This window comes from Lissotriton helveticus, chromosome 6, assembly GCF_964261635.1.
Source record: "Lissotriton helveticus chromosome 6, aLisHel1.1, whole genome shotgun sequence".
In the NCBI taxonomy this organism is placed as follows: domain Eukaryota; kingdom Metazoa; phylum Chordata; class Amphibia; order Caudata; family Salamandridae; genus Lissotriton; species Lissotriton helveticus.
This window is the reverse complement of record NC_136067.1, coordinates 1,367,361,342-1,367,384,644: the sequence shown is the minus strand read 5'-3', so window position 1 is coordinate 1,367,384,644 and position 23,303 is coordinate 1,367,361,342.

Sequence of the window (23,303 nt, the reverse complement as noted above, 5' to 3'; positions counted from 1 at the left end):
CATGCAGCCTGACCACAGTTCTCCGGCACCTAAGCCACATCCTCGCCCCTGCGCGCAGATGTACGGTTACGATGAACAATCCACCGACGGCTGGCGCTGCCAGCCAGCAAGCCAGGGTAAGCAATTCAGATAGAGGTGCCAATGCACCACCCCCAGGGCACAATCACACGGCGGTTGCGCCTCTACCACCTTTCAATGAGTCCTCAGATCCTGCCACAGCTGCGCCACGATGGAAAGCCTGGGTTGGGCGGCTCAACCACTACTTCAAAGGGACAAGGGAGACCAATGGTACCGTGAAGCAGTCGCTTTTCATCTACTATGGAGGTTCGGAAATCTATGACCTCTTTGAAACGCTGCCCAACACAGGGAACGAAGACGACTATGAGGCAGCGGTCGCCGAGCTCAAGAGGCACTTTGACCCCCAACTCAACCCCGACTTCGAGAAGTTCAAGTTCAGGAGGGCATCGCAAATGGACTCAGAGTCCGTCGATATGTTGTACTCACGGCTGCGCCGGCTGCCAGCACGTGCATCGGGTCACCGGGACCAGATCATCCTAAGATGCTGCTCCAAACTCCTGCGCAAAACTGATCCTTCGTCAACCAGGGATCTCGCTGGACGAGATCCTTGTCCTGGCCCACTCCCATGAACTGTCGGACGTCCGAGCTGAGGAAATGGAGGCTGCCTTACACACCCCAGTTGCTGCCCCACACACAACCAGACACCCGCCAATCAAAGAAGAGAAGGTCGAGGCAATCCAAAGACTACCCAACACAGCCCGTCAAGCTCCTAGACCACCGCCAGGAAGACAGTGTGGATACTGTGGAGAAGACCACTCAGCGACAGCTATCTGTGGGGCAAAGGGGAAGACATGCTCCCGCTGCGGTAGGCTCAATCACTAGGCCAAAGTGTGCCGTAGCGGACGGTTCAGACAGACTCCATCGAAGCCATGGGGCATGTCACAACGGGTTCGCCAGATCTCTCTCGACGATTCGTCATCAGCAGCCGGAACGAGGTTCCGTGTTTGAAGATGATGACGATGAGGTATTTGTAGTGTCGTGCGTCAGCAGGACAGACCGACGCCGAATACCCCCTCCCATGTGCTCTGTCTCGGTGGAAGGCACGGTGGTTCAGGCCCTCATCGACACTGGTGCCTCTGTCAAAGTGATGGATTCAGAGCAATACGACCGCCTCTCACCTCGACCCCCACTCACACCGTCTAGGGCACGGATTTACACCTACGGAGGGACCGATAAATATTGGAAAATATTTTTCTTTTCTCCTGGTTTGAATATCTCTCTTTATAGTATGTCTTACCCCAAAGCATACCTATCTTCTCTCTCCCCCTGTCTTGCTTTCTTTTTTTCTCTATCTCCCACTTTCCTTCCATTCAACACTTTCAATGATGTCAACATAGGTGAACTCTAACCTAGGGCACTGCGTACACAGGAGTTATTGATTCGAATGCCATATAAAAATTTTCGTACACACTACACATGAGACTCTGTCGCCTAGTGGTTAAGGTCTTTGACTCTTACTCTTAAGGTTATGTGTTCAAATCCTGTTGTTTCAATGGTTGTGATCGCTGAGGTAAAAATGATACACTACCACTGGAGGAGCCGAGACGGACGGACGTGGACCGTCTCGGCTCCCGGTCCGTGCGCTGCTCCGGCCTGGAGCCCAGCGTCTTAAGGAAGCCCTCCGCAATGCTCACGCGCCCTAACTGAAGCGGAAGGTGTGGGGCACCTGCAGGGCTGCCCCGATCGCTGCTGGTGCCACTGGAGCGGCGTTGATTGCTCCCGATCCCTGCCTCGGATCCAACATGGCGGCCGCCCGTTACCAGCCCGGGCTCAACAATGACGAGGAGCGGAGCCTAAGGCGTCCTGCCGGGGGCGAGTCTGACAGGCGCTGGACACCCGAGCGGTACGTAGGGCTCTAGCCGCGTCCCCCGCTGCCACCCGCCGAGACTCTGCGGTATTCCAGGGGCACACCAGAAAAGGGCCGGTGATTGACGGCAGCGCCCTCTGCTGACGACGGCGCCGACTCGAGACCATCTTCACTCACCAGCTCCGCGGGCTACCTCCGCTCTCCGCGACAGACGGGCCTGGGCCCGAGGGCAGAGATGTGCCCCCCCCCTTGCTTACCGCGCTGCTTCGCGCCAACGGTGCCTGACTCCAAGATGGCGCCCTTGGGGACACGCTTCCTACGACCGGCAGCCACAGGCTCCAGGGACCCCAACGCATGACAGGGCCGATGAACCCACACACAACTCTCCGGGAACCAGCGCGACCGCATCCATAGCGTCAACACGGCCTTCACCCCACACGCTCAACGCCACCACCCACATTGTGATTAACTGGACTGGGTCTGGTGAGAGGCCCCTCCTTCTCTTCAAACCTTGTTTCAAACTTTGATGCCTCCCATCTCTGCCTGGGCGCCTGTGGTCTTTCTCCCCTGACCCTCTGGTTTCCGGATTGATCTCCTCTGCCCCAGCTCCTCTTGAACGATGAGGCTGCGACTTTGCTGCGGACTGCCCTTCTCCCCCTGGACCTGCTGGCTATGTCAGCCCTCTTCCTGGACTTTCGGAATTGGACCTTTGTACTCCCCGCCATTTTCTCTGTATTACTCGCCTCTTCTTCTACCTTTCTCCTCCGCCATTTCAGCGATCTCTGACCTCCCCCTCTGTCCTTTCGACTTTCCTATTGTCTCTCGTGTTGCCTCTGACACACTCCTCACTGTCTTATTCACCACTATCTTCTTGCCTCTCTCGTTTATCTCACATGCCTGCCCTTCTCTGTGACTCTTAGAGTACATCCAGTCCTATCCCTTCCCTATGTATATAGAGATAACTCTAATCACTAGTATATGCTGTAGACCATTGTGCTCTCCACCATTCCTATGTGACTCTTAGAGTATATCCAGTCATATCCCTTCCCTATGTATATAGAGATAACTCTAACGACTAGTCTCCTATGTGACTGTTAGAGTATATCCATGTGTATCCCTTCCCTATGTATATAGAGATAACTCCTACGACTAGTCTCCTATGTGACTGTTAGAGTATATCCATGTGTATCCCTTCCCTATGTATATAGAGATAACTCTAACGACTAGTCTCCTATGTGACTTTTAGAGTATATCCATGTGTATCCCCTCCCTATGTTGATAGAGATATCACTAGTATAGGCCTAGAGTATATCCATTTGTATCTCCTCCTTGTGTGATTTTATCTCTTGTACATTTGCAATTTTTTCTGTTTGTACCTTTTTTGTAATGCAAGTAATCCTAAGTCCGTATGCTTTCAACTGGTTCTTATGTAATGCAAAAATGTGCAATCTTTTTACGCATGTAACTGTCAGTCCTTATGTTTTCAACTGGATCCTATGTAAAGCGCTCTGACACCTTCGGGTAAAGTTCGCGCTATATAAAATTGCACAAATAAATAAATAAATAAAATACACAACTGCAGTTTGCTAAATATTGGAAAATATCTTTCTGTTCTCCTTGTTTGAATATCTCTCTCTATTAGTATGTCTTACCCAAAAGAATATATATCTTCTCTCTCCCCTGTCTCGTTTTCTTTTTCTCTCTCTCTCTCGCTCCCTCTTTCCTTCCATTCACATCTGTTAATGATGTCAACATAGATGAACTCTAGCCTACGGTACTGCATACACAGGAGTGCTTGATTCGAAAGTCATATATAGGTTTTAGGGCAGAACACTCATGAGTCACTGTGGCCTAGTGATTAAGGTCTCTGACTTACTCTAAAGGTTACATGTTCAAATGCTGTTGTTTGAATGGTTGTGGTCTCTGAGCTAAAAATGATAAGTAATTACAGTTTGCTAAATATCTTTCTTTTCTCCTTGTTTGAATAGCTCTCTTCATTAGTATCTCCTACCTCAAAGAAAATATATCTTCTCTCTCTCCATGTCTCACTTTCTTTTTCTCTCTCTCTCCCTCTTACCTTCCATTCTACACTGTCAATGATGTCAAAATAAGTGATCTCTAACCTGCGGCACTGCATACACAGCAGTGTTTGATTCGAATATCATATATACGTTTTCAGGGAGTTTACTCATGAATCACTGTGGCCTAGTGGTTGATGTTTCTAACTCTTACTCCAAAGGTTGTGTGTTGAAATCCTTGTGATTCACCGAGTTAAAAATGATAGCAAAGGGGGAGGAGCCAAGCTCGCGTCCGAGATGGCCGCGCTTTAGCTCGGCTCCGTCTACTTTCCTGTTCGAAACATAAATCCTGCTTTTATCCTGCCCCGGGACGATACTTTCTGCTACGCTGTGGATCTGCGACGATTTATAGGCACTCACCGTCTGTTCCGGTTGTCTCTGGGTGCCGTGGTTCCGGAACTGTGCCTTCGCTCGCTTCGGGGCCTCCGGAGCGGACTGGCCTGAGTCTCCTTGGCGGCACCCGGACGGGGCGCTACGCTGTGGCAGGACCTTGATGGCACAGTGGGCTCGACCGACGAGGCGGTTGTGCGAAGAGGCTGGTTGCGGCTTTCGGCCTGATCAGGCGGTTCCGCGGCCTGGGGTGGAGGCGCTGCCTTCTGTCGCGGGACTCACCGTAAATGTGGCTTGTCCCCCCCTTTGTTCTCCGGTCCGGCCATTTTGAGTGCCTTCGCCCGGACTCGGAGAACGGGGCCGGTGGCATCGGGGGGACGGCGATCCTCCTTCTTCTGGTGGCCCCCCTTCCTGCTCTGGACGTGCCTCTTCTGGTGGCTGACTGAATTCCGTTTGCCTTGCTGCGGCCCAGTCGGGGGTCGAGGATCGCTGCGACCCCGCCGGGCTTCCAAAATGGCGGCCGACACTGTATATCTCAGCCGGGCCGAGATGGGCGGCGGCGGTCCACGATGTGGCACGGAAGCGGGATACTGTAAAGGTGTTCCTACACTTGCCGACATCCTCGCCGCCCTGCGCTCCTGGGGTACTCCTGTGGCCACGCCCGCTGTTCGCATGGAGGAGGCTCGTTTCTCTGGGCCGTTTGAGCCCCCCTTGGCGTGTGCGGCTACGTCGCTGCTAGCTGCGGCTGGAACTATCCTGGCTATTGTGGACCCGGAGACTGCCGTCTCTACGGATGTGCGGAGTTCCGCTGCCCTCCATCTTGATGTGTCCTCTCCTGTGCTGTGGGTCGGTGGGCCGGGTCCTGTCCGAGCCGGTCTTGGTGGTTCTTCCTGTTCTTCATCTCCTCGAATGGCCGAGCATAGATCCGGTGCTGACTCCGCTGGTTCGGCTTCTTTTGGATCCTCTTCGGAACTGTGCCTGCATGGTGTACAATGGTTTCTGAACGTTCCGGTTCATCCGAGTGGTACACTGACTGTCTTCTGTGGATTCCAGTTTGACCTCCCTGTTCTCTGCCTCCTGTTCCTCGTGGTCTGGTTCTTCGTGAGGCGGACTGCCGCAGATTTGGAAAAACAAGGACAGGGATGAGACGATTTTGCCTTGGTGGACTGATGTCTTGTAATGGCTGGATGATCGGCTGGTATGATATGATCATGTTGGATTTTTGTCGTATTCCTGGACTGTATCCTTAAACTCTTTTTCTTCCCGTGGACATTGATGTTTCGGACGGGAGGGTGGGAGCCTATGATTCTGTTTTATGGCCCTCTCCCGTGTTCCTTTTTCCCTTGTTCCTTCTTTTCCCCCCCCTTTTTTGTCTTTATGGTTCTATCTTGCTTTAGCTCTTCTATATTTCGGGTTCTGATTAGGGCGACAGGCACGCTGCTGGGGGGTAGGCCATAGCCTTCTGCAGGGGTGCAGGGTGGGCTTGCGGGGTGGGGGGGGGGTCTGTTCCTTTTTTTTTTTTTTTTTTTTTTTTTGTGGGGTTTCTCTTTCCCCTCATTTTTCTTGACCTTTTGGTTCTATGGCTCTTGTGTGTCCTCTTTTTCGGGACGCGGTCTTAGCATGTGTCCCTCTGGGTGGCTTATTTTTGATACACTAGTCGTTTGATCCTACTGTGACTTTGGCTCACTACGTACTTTGATTCCGGTTACTACTGGTGCTGTATACCGATCTGTGGTTTTCGGCCTCGTATGCCATGGGGCGCGTGCTTGGGGTTGCGTTCTTTCTTTCACCTTTTGTCCCCTTTTTTCCTCTTTCTTCTTCCTTCCTCCCCCCTCTCGTGGGGGGGTTTTTCCTTCTTCCCCGGGTTGTGTGACGGAGGGCTTTATTTGATAAGCTTTTTCGATTTTGTTTGATATATGTTTTTGTTGTGGTGGGTGGGCACTGTACGGCGATTGTCACTGTTATAATGGCGATACTCCTATTCTGATTTTGTTGATATGTGTTTGATACTATTGAGTTATCCTGTATTTTCTGCTGCGGCCTGTTCGCGGCCCACCACGGCCCTCCGAGACTTCCTACCTGTTATTATCCTGTCATACCCGTTATTATATTAGAAAATCAACCTTCTCGTATCCTGCCCCTGTGGGTTACTATATGGCTTTAAGCCCTTATTTCCTGTATGTTTTGTTGTGATATTCTGTATGCGTCTTTGTATTCCTGATTATGTTCCTTATTTGTGGTGGCCGGCCCGCTGGGTTGTAGGCCCGTATTTGTGAGCATTTTCTGTACAATAAAGGTTTTATTAAAAAAAAAAAAAAAATGATAGCAAAGGCACTTTTTTTGATAAATATTGGATATAGTTTTTCTTTTCTCCTTTTCTGAATATCTCTCTATATGTCTTACCCCAAGGAATACATATATTCCCTCTCTCCCTGTCTCGCTTTCTTTTTCTCTCTCCCTCTTTCCTTCCATTCAACACTGTCAATGATGTCACATAGGTGAACTTTAACCTATGGCACTGCATACACTGGAGTGTTTGATTTGAATATCACAGATACGTTTTCATACAGACTTCATATGAGTCAATGTGGCCTAGTGGTAAAGGTGTCTGACTCTTACTCTAAGGACTAAGTGTTCAAATCCTGGTGTTTTAATGGTTGTGGTCTTGGAGTTAAAAATGATAGGTAATTGCACATTATTTGCTAAATATTAGAAAGGTTTTTCTTTTCTCCTTGTTTGAATATCTCTCTTTATGTCTTACCCCAAGGAATATATATATTCTCTCTCTCTCCCTGTCTCGCTTTCTTTTTCTCTCTATCTCCCTCTTACCTTCCATTCAACACTGTCAATGATGTCAACATAGGTGAACTCTAACCTATGGCACTGTATACGCTGGAGTGTATCACTCGAATGTCATGGATACATTTTCATGCAGACAACTCATGAGTCGCTGTGGCCTAGTGTTTAATGTCTCTTATTCTACAGGATATGTGTTCAAATGCTGGTGTTCCAATGGTTGTGGTCTATGAATAAAAAATATTAGGCAACTGTACTTTATTAGCTAGATATTGGAAACGTTTTCTTTTTCTCCTTGTTTGAATATCTCTTTATAAGTATGTCTTAACTCCACAACTCTCATTCCCTGTCTCGCTTTCTTTTTCTCTCTCTGCCTCTTTTCTTCCATTCAACACGGTCAATGATGTCAACATAGGTGAACTCTAACCTATTACATTGCATACACTGGAATGTGTGATTCGAATGACATATATCAGTTTTCATGCTTGCAACTTATGAGTCACTGAAGCCTGGTGGTTGTTGTCTCTGACATTTACTACAAAGGTTGTGTGTTCAAATCCTTTTGTTTCAATGGTTGTTGTCTCTGAGTTAAGACTTATAGGCAATGGCACTTTATTCAATAAATATTGGAAAATATCTTTCTTTTCTCCTTGTTTGAATATCTCTCTGTATCAGTATGTTTTCACTCAAAAATACATATCTTCTCTCTTCCCCTGTCTCACTTTCTTTTTCTCTCTCTATCCCTTCCATCCAACACTGTCAATGATGACAACATAGGTGAACTTTAACCTGCGGCACTGCATACACATGAGCGCTTGATTCGAATGTTATATATAGGTTTTCTGGCAAATTACTCAGGTGTCACTGTAGCCTAGTGGTTGATGTCTCTGACTCGTACTCTAAAGGTTATGTGTTCCACTCCTGGTGTTTCAATGGTGTGGTCTCAAAGTAAAAAATGATAGACAACTGCACTTTATTTGCTAAATATTGGAAACATGTTTCTTTTTTCCTTGTTTGAATATTTCCTTTTATGCCTCACCCCAAAGAATAAACATCTTCACTCTCCCAGTCTCGCTTTCTTTTTCTCTCCCTCTCCCTCTTTCCTTCCATTCAACACTGCCAATGATGTCAACATAGGTGAACTCTAACCTATGGCACTACATACCCTGGAGTGTTTGATTCGAATGTCATATCTAAGTTTTCATATAGACTGCCAATAAGTCACTGTGGCCTAGTGATTAAGGTTTCTGACTCTTACTCTAGAGGTTATGTGTTCAAATCCTGGTGTTTCACTGGTCGTGGTCTCCGAGTTAAAAAGTGATAGACAATTGCACTTTGCTAAATATTTTTTATCTATCTTTATTAGTATGTCTTTCCCCATAGAATACATATCTTCTTTCCCCCTGTCTTACTTTCTTTTTCTCTCTCCCTCTTTCCTACCATTCAACCCTGTCAATGATGTCAACATTGGTCAACTCTAACCTATGGCACTGCATACACTAGAGTGTTTGATGCAAATGTCATATATAATTTTTCCTGCCACCTACTCATGAGTCAATGTGGCCTACTGGTTAAGGTCTCTGACTCTTACTCTAAAGGTTATGTGTTTAAATGGTTGTGCTCTCTGAGTTAGAGACTATAGTTCGGTCGGAGACCATAAAAGTGCAATAAAATATATACAAGCACAATAATAAAACATAGATACATTAGAATTAAAAAGTTATTAAACTTTGGTTATCAAAGGAAATAGTAGAGAATAAAAGCAACAATCCGTTATTTCTTGTAGATAAAAATAGTTCTTCTCCGCCACATGCCTAATAGAAACCGGGAGACAGCAAAAACAATAGGAGGGGCAGTGTCATAAGTTAGCACTCTACAAGCGTGTGCACCGTGTCGGAAACCAAGATTTTTGCATAATGGGATGATCCAGCATTTTCGGATTTCACTATATGCTGGACAGAAGAAAAGGAAATGTACACTGTCTTCTCTGGCATAATTACAGGCAGGGCAGTTGGCATTTGTCGTTTTTGCCCATCTGGATGTCAGTGCCCCTACTGGTAAAGAGCCGTGCCTCAATTGGATGTACAGTTTTCTTGCTAGTGGAGGCTGCACCATGTCCAGAAACACCTCCGTCCTGTATTCGACTTTTATTGTAAGGAACTCAGTTGACAGTCTGCCCAGGGAGGTAGAACAATGTAACAATTTAAGATTGTACGATTTTACAGCTGCCACCAGTAAAGTCCTTTGCATCCTCATACAGCTGTCCTCCGGTGTGTCCCACAGTTGAGGAAGGCCAATTTGATAAAAGAGAGTTTTGACATGTACCAGCCAAGGTATATTCTTGCTCTTTAGCTGTCCCCAAATAGTGTTAAATTCTGCTCTAAAGGGTTCAAGCTCCGGGACAGACCAGAGCCTTCTCCAATAGAGCAGGGGACGTGCAGCCACCAAGTCAGAGATAGGTTCCAGACCCAGGTCCAAACGTAATGGTAGGAGAGGTGTGCTTTGTGGGAGACCAAAAAGATGTCGCATAAAGGACTGCTCTACTTTCATTAAGTTACATGCATTAGTATGTCCCCAGAGTTCGGCAGCATACAAAGCAGCAGACCTAACCTGTGTTCTGTATATCTCTAGGGCAGGGGTAGCCGATTTAAAGGTTGAGGCGTTATGGAGTCTACCTACACCACCCATGATCTGAGCAAGTCTCAGAGAGGATTTAGAGGCTTGATGGTCCCATGTAAAATGCTCAGTCAGAGTCACCCCCAGGTATATAAAGGTCTTCACTCGCTCAAGTGGGGTTCCATTCAGAGTGGGGTTTGGACGGGTGTGCCTCGGGGGGTTGAAGATCATGAACTTGGTTTTCTCCAAGTTGATCTCCAATCCCCGCGAGGCACAAAAGGAGACAAAGCCGTCCAAAACCCGCTGGATGCCCGATGATGTCCGCGACAACAACAAGGTGTCGTCCGCGAACATCAGAGCGGGCACCCTACCAGTAGCCAGGCGTGGGGCATCGTTGTCCCTGACACAATTGAGTCTATCAGGCCATTAACATACAAACTGAAGAGTGTAGGTGCCAGTACGCAAACCTGGCGTACGCCCCGAGTAACAGGGAAGCGGTCAGATAATTCCCCGTTTTCCTCACACCTCACCTGGGCATAATTCCCGGTATGAAGTCGAATTAGGGCATCTAATAAGTAAGGAGGGAGACCAAGTTCCTCCAACACCGTCCAGAGTCTCTCCCTAGGAACCAGATCGAATGTGGCCAGCAGGTCCACAAAAACAAGGTAGAGGCTGCCACCCTCTACTCTTGCAGTTTTCCAGTATAGGACCTGCAGGCGAAAGATCTGGTCCAAAGTCGAGAACCCTGACCTGAATCCGGCTTGAAGGGTGGTCAAAGTTTTATTTTCCTCCATCCAGCCCAGTAATCTCTCCAGTAGAATTCGGCCCATCAACTTCTGGGTCGTATCGAGTAAACTAATTGGTCTATAGTTTGATGGGGCCAGTGGGCAGCCCTTTTTAAAAATTGGAACAATCTCAGCTCCCAGCCAGGTCTTGGGTACTGGAGAACCCTGTAAGACAGCATTAAACAGAACCATCAGGTATGGGGCCCAAATTTTTGGCTGGGAACGAAGAAGATCTCCAGGGAGCTTGTCCAGACCCGGAGCCTTATTCGGGAGCAGTTTCTCAATTGCCAATTCAACTTCCCTGAGTGTAATATGGACTAAGCTGTTAGTGGGAGACCTATTGTGGGCATCCTGACTCACTATAGAGAGACCAGGGACCAAGGCCCCCGGCAGTCTACACTCGTGCGGGGGGTCTGGGGCCGTAGGAATCTCGGGAGCTCGGTTGGGGCTATGATTTTGACAGGGAGAAGACCCTGAGCCCGGGGCCCCCAGCAGTCGACACTCGTGCGGGAAGTCCCGGGCCGTACAGGTGCATGAAATCGAGCTCCCGGGCCCCGGGGCCCCCGGCAGTCTGCTCTCGTGCCGGAGGTCCCGAGGCGCACAGGCTCGAGGGTCCAGAACCGGTTGTGGCAGCCTATCCTGGCCCTGACACCCAGTTTCCTCCATCTCAGGACTTGTGTATAGTGACTTGAAGTGTGCCTCCCACACTATAGGAGCAATATTCGAGACCCCAGCATCTCTCTCGCCTGCCGCTGAAGAGGTAACAATTAACCAGAAGGTCTTGGAATCTTTTAGGAGTAGTGCCTGTCTCAGTTCATCCCACCTAGATTCCTCCCACTCGCTCTTTGCCCTAGTGAGCACCTTCTTATACAGCAATCTGGATTCTCGAATTTTAAGGGTATCTCTAGATTTTATTTCCTTGGGAAGGGCTTTCTTTGAGTTTTTACAAGCGTGGTTATGCCAGGGGTGTGTTTTATTTCGACGCGACTTAGTCCCACTGACCGGATAGAATACATCCCCTAGACTCTCAACCAAGTTTCGGTGGGTCTCTATGATCTGCCCATGGGAGATGGAATTGCCCATATCGCTAATTAGTGGGATAGCTATCTGATAGATTTTTGCGAGACGGGTAGGAGAGTCTAGGCAGGAAGGCCATTTAACTCTTCTCCTATTATTAGATATGATGTGTGGGGGGATTGTCAGGCTGGAGCCAGAGTCAGGGTTAGTTAATCCAAATGCACCTGGTTTAAGCGTTAGGACCAGCGCATTATGGTCACTACCGTTCCTAGGAACAACCCCAAAATCTTTAAACTTGTCCCAGTGTTTTGCTTCCAGCATAAGGTAGTCAATGGTGGAGCTATGGTTTATCCTATTATATGTGGGCTGGTCGGAACTTTCGTTATTGCCCCTTCCGTTGCATGCCCGCAGAGACATTGCAAGGGTCAAGGCTTTTATTTGTAATACTAGCGAGGTCCATGCCTTAACTGGGGTGATTCTTGGGGCTGGAATGTGCCAGAGCAGGTCGACCTCATCCTCCTCACACAACTCGGATCCACCCAATGGTTCAAACTGGCAATTCAGGTCGCCACCAAGAATAATCGGAATTGTGGGGTCAAGTGTCTAGAGGAAGTGATCGAGTGACTTGATAGTACTCGATTCTTTTCCATTCACAGTAGGCCTGGAGTAGATATTAATAATGGCCAGTGTAGATTTACCAACAGATGTTAACAACACACATTGGATATCTGGGGAGTTTGTGTCTACTTGTGTGGCCTGCACGCCTAAGTGTATGCCTACCCATATGGCAAGACCACCCGAAGGGCGGCCTTTCCCCCCAGTAACTGCAGGAATGTCGTAGCTTGCAAAGCCTGGACTGGCGCTCACCTCAAAGGACCAGGTTTCTTGCATCAAGCAGATATCGTGTGTGGTCATAAAAGAGGACCACTCTGGTACAAGTAGCTTTCCCTTTAAGCCTGCCACATTCCACGAGAGGATTTTTATATTCCCTTCCGTAACCTTTACTTTGTCCCTCTCTTCCCCTGGTTCTCTAGGTAATACCTGGTCCGGGCTCTGTTCTGCCCTTGTCTCCTCCCGCTCTGATACATAAAGACAGGGGTCCTCACAACTAACTGGGGATAGTGTCTTTTCCTGTAGTGCATCACCCTCATCTAAATTACCCTCATTATGTTCTCGTGGGGGCAAACCAATCTGGGTGAGTCAGTCCACCTCCTCGAGGACACTAAACCTGTTCCAATGGGCTTGTAATGGGTAGATCGAGGTGGGTGGAAGAAAACCCTCCCTAGAAGGCTGCCAGTGGAGAATCTTGTTCGGGTGGGAGAGATGATTTCTCATATACTGTGGTCCCCTTTGATAAGTTGATTTATGGATTGGAGTAGGATAGAAATAGGACAAGTGTAGAGGAAAGATTTGGGACTCTCTGTGGAAAGAAGTTCTACAGATATGGTCAACAGCAGAGGGATCCCTAAAATTAATTGTAACAACGTCCCCTGCCACAGTTTTGGGACTCCTTCCAATCCATTCTACTCTTCTCACTGCCAATATATGGCCCGAAATGCTAGGAGGTAAGGGTCTGTTTAAATTCAGCCACTGTATGCACTTGTTGTATAAGTCTACCTCCTGTTCTCTCTTCCCCTCGCTAAGGGGCGGAACACCCACTAGGGCAACTACAAATGGTTGTGCTTCTGGGGGCAAGTTTATTGACGGCAATCAGTTGGAAGTTGCCGTAAATGGGGGAGGTCTCGATGTTGGCGCAGCATTTTTTGGTGCCGTATTTTTACCCTCCTTAAGATGTTGACTAGATTTGACAGTTTGGCCCACAGCGGGAGATGTGGTAGGACCTAGTGGGTTGGCTACAGATGTAGGAGGAGGTGCGGGGTTTGTGAGCTTGGCAGCAGTAGTTACTGGTCCTAATTTTTTGTTTGATGCCACTGGAACAGCGGACTTAGCTGCTTCCGAACAGGGTGCCTTTGTAGGGGCACCGGTTGAGGCAGGAGGTGCCAAATTACCTTGGGAGTTTTGTGGCTTCGTTGTCCCTGTAGTCCTATAATTTAACATTGAGGATAGTCTATCCCGTTTTGAGACCAGAGGTTTGATGTGGGAAGCGATAATTTGCTCTAAACTATTCTGAAGGTCCGTCACCATATTGGTGACCCAGCATGGTATCCCTGTAGTTGGATGCCGGGAGTGTTCGGATGGAGTTACTAAATTATGGTTAGGCTGTTTCTTAGTCCCAAGATTCTTAGGAAAACTATCCTTTTTTTTCTTGGAGCCCACCCTACCAAGTTTGGATTTTGCCACAGGAGAGGGGGAAGTCAAAATACAAGGTTGATCGTCGATAAAGTTAATAGAGGACTCAACCGGAGCCGGTGGTAAATCATCAACCACTGAGGTCTCAGCCGGAATCTGTGCACAGGGGAGCTCGGCATAGGTGGATGTTAGATATGAGTCCAGGATCGTGGGATCGATGGCAATGACCGAGCAATCTTCTACATGGTCTTTAGAGCTTATTGTAGGTGGGAAAGATAATCTTATTTCGGTATTTTCAATTGCGTTGGCAACCACCCCTATGGTTTGTTGCAGCATTTTATCAATGGCCATCAGTGTTGGGAGGGATTGCGGCATTGTGGCCTGAAGTCTGGTATTTGGGCGGAAAGCAGTTGTTTTAAATTTCTTGCCCTGAATACTCATTTTGCTTGGGGGGGTTCACCCTTAAATAACGGTAAGGTGCAGGAGAAAGTACTTGGGGAAGCAAATAGTCCCGCACAAGAGGAAATGTATCACTCACACTCTTAAGGGAGGCAGCTGGCTCAATAACCCACAGCAAAAAATACGGGGAGGAGCAAATGACAGTACCTTATTATTGAGTTCCAAGAGCTTTCAGGATTGAATACCGCTGGTAAGGGGGGTGGCCCGTCCCGTCCCCTGTTGCCCACTGAGGGCCACAGAGGGCCCGCCCTTGTCCCGGGCTTCTCCCACGCGCGACTCGCGGGGCGAGAGGCGTTCCCTCCTGTTAAGGCACCTCCGGGCGCGTGGATGACGCCATGCTCGCGCCTGCAGCCTGGGGCAGCTGGGTCATGTAGTGTAACCCAGCGGCGGCGGTCAGCGCGAGCGGTCAGAACAGGGTCCCCCAGGTGTTGCTGGCTGGTGGCGTGGATAGCGCTGGAATGCCGTTTCCCTCACGGCGCTGGTAAGATTAACTGCTGCCCCCAGGAGCTCACGGCGCTCCCTCCTGTTAAGGCGCCCCCGGGCGCGTGGATGACGTCACGCTCGCGCCTGCAGCCTGGGGCAGCTGGGTCATGTAGTGTAACCCAGCAGCGGCGGTCAGCGCGAGCGGTCAGAACAGGGTCCCCCAGGTGTTGCTGGCTGGTGGCGTGGATAGCGCTGGAATGCCGTTTCCCTCACGGCGCTGGTAAGATTAACTGCTGCCCCCAGGAGCTCACGGCGCTCCCTCCTGTTAAGGCGCTTCCGGGCGCGTGGATGACATCACGCTCGCGCCTGCAGCCTGGGGCAGCTGGGTCATGTAGTGTAACCCAGCAGCGGTGGCGGCGGTCAGCGCGAGCGGTCAGAACAGGGTCCCCCAGGTGTTGCTGGCTGGTGGCGTGGATAGCGCTGGAATGCCATTTCCCTCACGGCGCTGGTAAGATTAACTGTTGCCCCCAGGAGCTCACGGCGCTCCCTCCTGTTAAGGCGCCTCCGGGCGCGTGGATGACGTCACGCTCGCGCCTGCAGCCTGGGGCAGCTGGGTCATGTAGTGTAACCCAGCAGCGGCGGCGGAGGTCAGCGCGAGCGGTCAGAACAGGGTCCCCCAGGTGTTGCTGGCTGGTGGCGTGGATAGCGCTGGAATGCCGTTTCCCTCACGGCGCTGGTAAGATTAACTGCTGCCCCCAGGAGCTCACGGCGCTCCCTCCTGTTAAGGCGCCTCCGGGCGCGTGGATGACATCACGCTCGCGCCTGCAGCCTGGGGCAGCTGGGTCATGTAGTGTAACCCAGCAGCGGCGGCGGCGGTCAGCGCGAGCGGTCAGAACAGGGTCCCCCAGGTGTTGCTGGCTGGTGGCGTGGATAGCGCTGGAATGCCGTTTCCCTCACGGCGCTGGTAAGATTAACTGCTGCCCCCAGGAGCTCACGGCGCTCCCTCCTGTTAAGGTGCCTCCGGGCGCGTGGATGACGTCACGCTCGCGCCTGCAGCCTGGGGCAGCTGGGTCATGTAGTGTAACCCAGCAGCGGCGGCGGCGGTCAGCGCGAGCGGTCAGAACAGGGTCCCCCAGGTGTTGCTGGCTGGTGGTGTGGATAGCGCTGGAATGCCGTTTCCCTCACGGCGCTGGTAAGATTAACTGCTGCCCACAGGAGCTCACGGCGCTCCCTCCTGTTAAGGCGCCTCCGGGCGCGTGGATGACGTCACGCTCGCGCCTGCAGCCTGGGGCAGCTGGGTCATGTAGTGTAACCCGGCAGCGGCGGCGGCGGTCAGCGCGAGCGGTCAGAACAGGGTCCCCTAGGTGTTGCTGGCTGGTGGCGTGGATAGAGCTGGAATGCCGTTTCCCTCACGGCGCTGGTAAGATTAACTGCTGCCCCCAGGAGCTCACGGCGCTCCCTCCTGTTAAGGCGCTTCCGGGCGTGTGGATGACGTCACGCTCGCGCCTGCAGCCTGGGGCAGCTGGGTCATGTAGTGTAACCCAGCAGCGGCGGCAGAGGTCAGCGCGAGCGGTCAGAACAGGGTCCCCCAGGTGTTGCTGGCTGGTGGCGTGGATAGCGCTGGAATGCCGTTTCCCTCACGGCGCTGGTAAGATTAACTGCTGCCCCCCAGGAGCTCACGGCGCTGCCTCCTGTTAAGGCGCCTCCGGGCGCGTGGATGACGTCACGCTCGCGCCTGCAGCCTGGGGCAGCTGGGTCATGTAGTGTAACCCAGCAGCGGCGGCGGCGGTCAGCGCGAGCGGTCAGAACAGGGTCCCCCAGGTGTTGCTGGCTGGTGGCGTGGATAGCGCTGGAATGCCGTTTCCCTCACGGCGCTGGTAAGATTAACTGCTGCCCCCAGGAGCTCACGGCGCTCCCTCCTGTTAAGGCGCCACCGGGCGCGTGGATGACGTCACGCTCGCGCCTGCAGCCTGGGGCAGCTGGGTCATGTAGTGTAACCCAGCAGCGGCGGCGGTCAGCGCGAGCGGTCAGAACAAGGTCCCCCAGGTGTTGCTGGCTGGTGGCGTGGATAGCGCTGGAATGCCGTTTCCCTCACAGCGCTGGTAAGATTAACTGCTGCCCCCAGGAGCTCACGGCGCTCCCTCCTGTTAAGGCGCCTCCGGGCGCGTGGATGACGTCACGCTCACACCTGCAGCCTGGGGCAGCTGGGTCATGTAGTGTAACCCGGCGGCGGCGGTCAGCGCGAGCGGTCAGAACAGGGTCCCCCAGGTGTTGCTGGCTGGTGGCGTGGATAGCGCTGGAATGCCGTTTCCCTCACGGCGCTGGTAAGATTAACTGCTGCCCCCATTTCCGCATTTCATGTTCGAATGTCCGGAGTACAGGCTCCCAAGAGATAGGTGGCTTAAACCATTGTGTCGGTTGTTAGGTACTAGGTCCCACAATGAGGCGTTGCGCATCTTAATAGCAGACTCACAGCCAGTCTATGCTTGTGGCCTATCTACATTTTTGGCATGGCTAATTAGAAGCAAAAGGCTTAAATGAAATGTTTAATTAGATTTTAAATCAATTGCCTCTTATGTTTTGCATTCTGTAAATAATGAATTTAAAATTGGTTGTAAATAGATTATCTCATGTTTTTATCTCAAATTGTGTCTTTTTAATGTGAAGCTTTTATGATATGTTTTTATCGAAATAAAGCCTTTTAACTTGACTTGACTTTTTTAAGTCCTCAATAAAATGGTAGTTTCTTAGCTCAGTTAGATATCATTCCTTTAGATTCTGATTAAAGCAATCATGCTGACTCTGAGTATCCTCTACTCAAAGAAGCCTCTCCCCATTCTGAGTGGGAGAGGGACATCATCTCATCTTATCTGCTGTGCCTGTTAATGCCCTTCCTCCAAAACCACACTGCATCTCCTAAATGGCACAGGCTTATGAGAACATTAGCTTTCAGAAAAGAAGAATTGAAAAACATGTTTTCATAATATTCTTTTTCACGCTATGCCCACATGTAACTATAAAGCTGGTGGTGGGGGAGAGACAGTTAGGAGAGCTGAAACAGCCCTATCCTATCTTTCTCTGCATTCATTGAAACTGTTTATTTGCTTTGTTGGATTGGTCAGAAGTTATTAATTCACTCATCTGCCTACATACTCCGACCCACGGGTAAAGAACATAAACAAAATTATAAACAATCTGGATAATGCAATATTAAAAATTGGAGGAAGCACAGCACACCATAGAAAAAAATAATAAAATAACTGTATAAATAGTGAGTATTTAAAAATGATATAGAGGAATACAGAAAAAGACAGCTACTAGCTCCTTTGATGTTTGCAAAGTAAAGGGGCGATTTACAACTGTACTTAAATTATATTAAATCCAGAAATGTTAGAAGTTCCCGCTTTTATAAACTGGAGGAAGGATAATAATAACTTAGGAATGGAGGGGTTCTGAGATGGCTATGTGTCCCTTCTGCAAGTCTAGAATGCTGGCACTTTCTCACTTGAATGTATTTTGCACATATTTTAGTCTCAGATTATCAAAATTATTACTCCTTGTTTATAGAGACTACAGATCCGCCGATTACAAGTATTAATGATATTTGTGATGAAATGTGAAGCCATGAAATTATATCATAGCCTGGGTAAATGTATGTACATCGGTATGTAAAGAACTGAACTGCTGATATAGGCAGAACAGTAGTTATATTCGATGCATGGTGTAGATAGCTGTGGGTGATTGAATCTTGTACTCCCCTCTTTGCTAAGCACTTTAGTATGCCATCTGGCTGTTAGTAATTTTGTGCAGAATAATACTGGCATAATGGTGCACATCCCATGCTGAAGTTTCAGTGAGAATACATAACATTGCTATTCATGGTTTTAATTGATCTTTTTATGGGAAAACGGTTTTAATGGATAACGATTAAGGGAGTTAGGAGAGTATGTGATAGGAAGTGTGATGACTTGTTTGTTTTAAACTGGTTTGATGCGATTCTGAATGTTTATGTGTTGATTGACATATTTTACACTAGGAAGGTAAAATAATTCAAACTGTAAGGTGAAAACTTTTATTGTTTCTTAAGGAGTTATTTGCTCTACTAGGGATCCTTTGGTTAAGGAACAACGGTGAAGAATATGTCTCATTTTTGTATCATGGCAACTAGATTAATTGTATAAATATAATGTTAATATTTTTAATATCCTTTTTAATGTGTGTGCTGCCTTATTGGCACAAGATCAAACATACCAATAAATAAAAATATTGATGAGGATAATAATAATAATAATAGTAATCGTGCTAGCTCCACTATGATAACCAACTTGGCAGTCACACAGGACACCTTGTGCATCTCTTTCTAGATTCCATTCAAACTCAGTCTAGCAAATACCTTTCCTTTGAACCCAGATGAAACATCAGGCTATACTTTGCCAGATCTCTCTTCATATCTTTCTTATGAAAGGGAATTATTATAGTAGCCGACCTTTATGATGGACTTTATCCCACAAAGGTATCCATCAGTATAATGAGGACATGGACCCACATCTCAGGATTTTACAGGAAATAACCAGCCTTCATTAGTTCTAGGTCATTTGCTTTTTTGTAAGCTATGGGTATTTTTAAATGCCACTAAACAAAAAGGGACAACTCATGGCATGTCCCTGTATCACTCGCTTCCTTGTGATAAACTGCAAATGTTCTGTTCTCATCTTCATTATGCGATATAGTATAATGGTGATCCTATTCACTGTTTTTAATGCCGGTTTCAGGTACAGGAGGGCATCATTATATTCTTTAGCTCCCATCAACCATATTTGATTATGCTACTTTTAGTACGGGTCACAATGCAATTCATACAACATATGTCTGCATTGCCTTTTTCTGTGTCGTAATCATATTTATATCATTAAATGATGCTTCTAATTCCCCATTTTCACTCCCTAGGTAGTCGTACCCTATAGAATTAATGACTGTTGAGATCTTTATTCCCTAAACGGACTAGTGGCCTACATTAGAGAAAAGTCTACAAAAAAGTGATGGATGGAATGCTTGAATTAATCTTGGGATAACTGCCAGAGCAATTACCAGTGACTGAGAATAATCCAAGCATTCTGTCCATTTCTATTATGTATAGGTTAGTGTGTCGCCTTAAGTGTGACAAGCATGTGGGTCCTGTGCACACTGTGCCACTGGAGCCAGGCTATAGGTGGCTGATGAGCCCTAACAAGGGTGAAACCAGTCCTGGGATGCTTGTGTTCTTGTTCAGGGAGAACCTGACATGGCAGTTAAAGCTGAACTTTTCTCATTGGAGCGGGGTCAACATTAATTTGCATTTGGCGGAGTACAAACTGAAGTGGCATGGTGGGCAAGAGCAATAGATTTGGAAGATACCCCAAGCAAATGCAAGTTTCTGTGATTAGTTCAAGCATTCTGTCCCATCACTTTGTTGTTGATGCCCTAAGTGTGACAGGTATCCTTAGAAGTTGGTCCAGTGCTAGATGTGCCACTGGAACCAAGTTATAATTGGCTGGTAAGCCCTAATAAGTGCAAAACTGGGCCTTGATGGCTGTGTTCCAGTTCAGGGAGGACCTGGCCTGGCAGTTTGGGTTGGACTGTTTCCTGAAGCAGGGGTAAGACTGAATTGCATATGGCTGTATCCAAACTGAAATGGTATGTTGAGCAAAAAACGAGGGATTAGGATGCACCTCCAAGCAATCGCCAGTGGTTGAGATTATTTCAAGCATTCTATCCATCACTTTGTTTTTTGATGCCCTAAATATGAGGAAGACAAGATGGAAAGGAATGCAAAAAATGTGCTGCTTGGCTCATAGATCCCCAGAAGCACACTATCTTTTCACCACTGAGCCTCTGAAGACCAATCGGGAATCAGCCCAGTGCTCGGTCACATGGTAGGCTGCACATTTTGATACCTGAGAAAATGTTTGGAGTACCTAAGACCTTTAGAACATGGTTCTGAATTATTCACTAACTTAAGAGAGATACTGGTTATTGTATTCAAAATGGGGGATGGGGAAGGGGGGCTATTTCCACTTCTCGGAAGTGGGAGGTCCAGCACCAACAGGTGCCCCGATCAATTCGTCAAGAAAAGGAAGGTAGTGCTGTTCCTCAGGTAGGGATTGTGAAAGTCACTTGAGAACTAGAGCCCACTGTGTCTCAAAGACTTTCTAATGGTTTAGAAAGTCACCACCAGTCTCCACAGCACCGCCTGACATTGGTTCACTAATGTACATACCTGTAATGTATGCAATCTTTGTTTTCTCCTCAACAGGTAGTTCCAGCTCATCGCAGGTACATTGACACATTAGAAATGCTTCCATTGTGTTCCTGAGGATCCCATAAACATATAAACAAAACAATTTGTTTAGTGTAGATAGTCGTATCCCCTTTGGTCCTGAAGAAACGTGAGTCAATTTGACGGAAACGCAAGAAACATGTTGACCGATATCACTAATTCAAAATAACCAACACTCTAGAAGGGGAAATTACGCTCCAATAAAGTGCTGGTTACACTGCTTTTAATTGAGGCAGGAGATCCCCAGAATAAAGATATCTACAGGTACTCCCAGCCCCATTTTATACTCACCACCACGTCTACACTTTTCTGGCCTCACACCCGCACTTCACAATACGGCTGTTGGATAAAAGAAACTGGTTATTATCAAGAGAAGTGCTATTAGATGCTGTGCATATTCATACGGTTACAGCTGTAGTATCTGAGTCAATAATGAAAAGTAGCATGCTCATTTTGCAGAGATTGCTGTAAAAGAAATAAGACAAATCTACGCAAGAATTATTAATCCTTTAAACAGAGCATGTTATTCTTAAGTAATACTCTCAATAATTGTATTAATTGAGAATGGCCTTTTCAAAATTTGTGCTGGAAATAATATCATAACAATGTCTTTAGTTGACTAAACAATTAATACAAGCATCCATATCTCCCACAAAATACACCAAGCCAATGTATACATACTAGCAAGCTGTGGTCATGATATTGAACCAAAATCTTGGGACATTTCTTTCCATGACACGGTTTGCTTTTCTTCATTGCCAATTGCGTAGAACACCTTTGGGGCATTATTTCTACTAGGAACTCAATAATTATGATGGCATTATGTATTCGGGCACAACATTACTAAAGATATTTTTAAACCATAAAGAAATGCTGGGTGGTATTATATCACCTGCCATTGTATTTGTGACAAGCGTTTCTTAGGCAGTGGCTCTATGAATTAGAATTACCAAGATTGGCTGTTACACAAATATAGTTCTTAGAGCATTCTTGAATCTAACTGGAAGAATACCTGGTTGCTAGGCGGAGAAACATGTTTTAGTTGAAGAAGGCTAATCCCTCCCACTCTACCCTATTTTGTTTCATTATTCAAAAATCATTATTTCGTATTTCTTTATAATTATAACCCATCTCTCTCTGATATTCTTCCATTGCCTCTCAGTGTACTTCTCCCATCAATTTATAATCCCCACTGTCAATGTCGTTCCACATTTCTCTCATTCGCTCTGTCCTTCTCAGAGGTTCTTAGTTCTATTTTTGTGTAGATCCTATAGAAAATATACAGGATCTGCGTGTTTAGACAACATACACTGTAGGATTAGGGTGAGTCGAACTCTGATCATCCCCACCGGTTATGCTGGCCCTTTTGTACCAACTCGCTCAAGGTGCCACTAGAATCTCCTCTTGCTAAGGACAGAATAGTTTGTGGCAACCATCGAAAATGACAACCCTGATCCCTCAGGATCGTGGAAATAATATACTACCTTTCGCTCAGTCACTCGTGCTTACTTTTTTTTTTTTTTTTTTTTTTTTTTTTTTTTCTTTTTTTATTGAAAAAGACTTTTATTGCAAAAGTTGCCAACTGTCTGAAATCAAATGTCATTACAGTCCGACCATACAGTGCATCAAGTGTACACATGTTACAAAGACAGATTCGCAGCGCCTAATACACAGCCGGTGTGCTGGCATCCCGGAGGCCCAGCGGCGTCACTCAGTGTCACAACTCCATCAAAAGCAAAGCGGTCTTGCACTGTTGGTCCCCAGCATGGTAGCAAGACAGTCAATAGGCAAGAAATGGAGGCATAAAAATGCGGTCTTTCACGAACCAGGGAAGGACAAGTAACCAGAAAAAAGGAAAGGGAAAAAACTAACCCACCTACCCCCAAACCCCCCCCAGGCCCACCCCGTGTGCTATTGAGTACTGTAAAGGAGTCCTAGTGTCTCTTCCTGCCTTCGTAATGTCGTGTGCGTACCGTGTATATCCTGCACCCGCCCCCCGCTAGCCCTGTCCCCTAAGCCCTGTCACATCCCTCCCCCCGTCTCCGTCCCATACCTACACCTTCCCTGTGCCCACCTCCCCCCAGAAGAACCTTATAGCCCCTCCTGCAGCGAGTGACTGCGCTCCAGAGCAGTATCCAACCCCTCATCCTGTGGGTCCGCCTCCTCCGATATGTCACTGTCGTCCACCTCCCCCCTTTGTCGGTACTCCTTGTAGAGTTCCCAAAATGACTTCGGTCTACTCCTGGGCGGCAACAGCTCGCTGTACACTTCCGTCTGTGTGCAACAGTATTGGAGATCCCTGAGCCATCTCGCCTTAGTGGGGAGAGGACCGCGCATCCAGCACGCAG